The sequence below is a fragment of the Salmo trutta genome, chromosome 2 (genome assembly GCF_901001165.1).
Source record: "Salmo trutta chromosome 2, fSalTru1.1, whole genome shotgun sequence".
In the NCBI taxonomy this organism is placed as follows: Eukaryota; Metazoa; Chordata; class Actinopteri; order Salmoniformes; family Salmonidae; genus Salmo; species Salmo trutta.
The window spans coordinates 37,336,992-37,339,489 of NC_042958.1; positions in this window are offsets into that span (position 1 = coordinate 37,336,992).

A 2,498-nucleotide genomic window follows, 5' to 3' on the forward strand; every position below is an offset into this window, starting at 1 on the left:
GATCAGCTTAATATTGCGGAAAGATTGTGGCTTCTATCAACGTAATTGTCTGCATCATTTCCAATCCCCCATATCTTTTTTTGGTAAATATATATCCATATACATACACGTACATACCCATACATATGCATACATGAACATTCATACATATAACCATATATACATACACATACTTTTTTAGAATATACCTTTATTATTCCCTGCAAACCCTACACCCTTACCCCAGTTGGAGTAAACTAATAAACAATAACACTTCGGCTTCTACCTTCAGTTTATACATATTTTACACATTTTACAGACACAATCTATTTTACAATAGTTATATGTTGTTTGTTTTTAGTCCTTCCTCTATTTCTTTGTTCTTAACTGACTTGCCTAGTTAAATAAAGGTTAAATTAAAAAATAAAAAGCAACTTTGGCAGCCATTACAGCCTTGAGTCTTCTTGGGTATGACGCTACAAGCTTGGCACACCTGTATTTGGAAAGTTTCTCCCATTCTTCTCTGCAGATTCTCTCAAGCTCTGTCAGGTTGGATGGAGAGTGTCGCTGCACAGCTATTTCCAGGTCTCAAGTGCTCAGCATATGTGTGAACTCCTTCAAGACTTGGAAAAGCATTCCAGGTGAAGCTGGTTGAGAGAATGCCAAGAGTGTGCAAAGCTGTCATCAAGGCAAAGGGTGGCTACTTTGAAGAATCTCAAATATAAAACATATTTTGATTTGATGAACACTTTTTTGGTTACTACATGATTCCATGTGTTATTTAATAGTTTTGATGTAAAAAATAAAGAAAAACCTTTGAATGAGTAGGTGTGTCCAAACTTTTGACTGGTACTGTATATGTCGCAAGTAAAAGCCGAGTTGATACAATTCCATGTCTGAAAGGTTAAAAGCAGCCTCTGACTTATAGGAAGACGTTACACTTTTTCCTTATTATTCTATGAGTTTTATTTGGCCATGTAAAGTCTTATGACCGAGTATACTTTTTTAAAGAATGTCTTAAGAGGGGTGATTGGTATTGCCATTCTAAAGAGGTTTATTTTACCTAGATTTATGGGAATATTTTCCCCTTTAATTAGATCTGCTTTCATATTGTTCGGTAACGGGATAGCTATCTTTATATGTTTGCTGTCACTTATTAAGCATCCTAAACCATAGATTTTTTTGGTCCACTTAAAAGATTGCTGTAGATCATGAGTTATTCTTTTTATTTTTCCTAACGCCATTATTTCGTTTTTTCCCCCACCGTTAATTTTATATGCTGAGATTTAAGATGAATCTGCAAATGTTTTGAGCAATTTCTCAGTTTTCAATATTGGTCAGGTATATCAGGAGATGATCTGCAAATAACTTGAGTTTATATTCATGTTGATCAATGCTGATATCTGTTACGTTTGGGTCCTGTCTAAAGTTAATTCTTTCTGCAAGCGGTTCAGTTGCCAGTGAAAACAGGAGGGGGGAGAGGGGATAGCCCCGTCTTGTGTCCCTTTCTAAAGCAATTTCATCACATAATGTATTATTTTTGTATTATTTCAGCTGGAAAGTTGAAAGCTTCCCAAAGTTTGGAATAGAAAAGGCCTATCATAAATGTGTAGCTTATTGTATTAAACTGCAACATGTTCTTGTATTTATTTGTGTCTATTTTTTATAAACCGTGTTTGATTTATATGTATCAAGTCTGGTAAGACTTTTGCCATTCTATTGCTTATGAGCTTTTTTATTACGTTATTGTAACAATTTATTAAAGTTATGGGTCTGTAATCAACAGGGGACTCTCCAGATTGTCCTGGTTTTAATATAACTGAAATAACTGTTTGATACATGGAGCTAGGAAGCACTGAACTGAGTGACATGTGTGTTGTCATTTGTTTAAATAGTGGCGCTACTTTCTCACAAAATGTTAAATATAATTATATGGGAAGGCTGGCCATTCCGGTTGCTTTTTTCCGTGCAAATGTTTTAACAGTGTCAAATATTTATTTTTGAGTGTTTCAGGGTCTAAGAAGGCTGTAGGATCAGTCCAACTGTTTAATTCTGATTGATATCGATTTTCATAGAAGCTTTTAAAATGGTCATTAATCGCGTTTTCTAATTGACGCATTTATGTCTTTATCTTTAAAAATGATAACTGGTTTGGCATGTAGCCATTTTGTGAAGACTTGGTTCTGATGGGGAACGACCGTTGAACTAAACTCATGACGCATTTATAAGTTATAATATTCAAGAATCAAAGGCTATATATCGTTAATTTAAACGTAAAAATGTATTATGCAGCTGCGTACAATGAACTGCTCTTATGCATTGAATCTTTCTTAAGGCATTCACAATTTCCTCTTGAACAAATTCTGTATATTCTTATAAAGAAATCAGAGGTTATTCACACTATGGCTCATTTTAGTGTTGCAGTGGTGGAAATCAGCTCGCTCGCTCTCTCTCATAGACACTGTCATTTTATTATCCTTCCTGTGGAAAGATCCCCCCTCCTGTTATTGTTGCTCAGA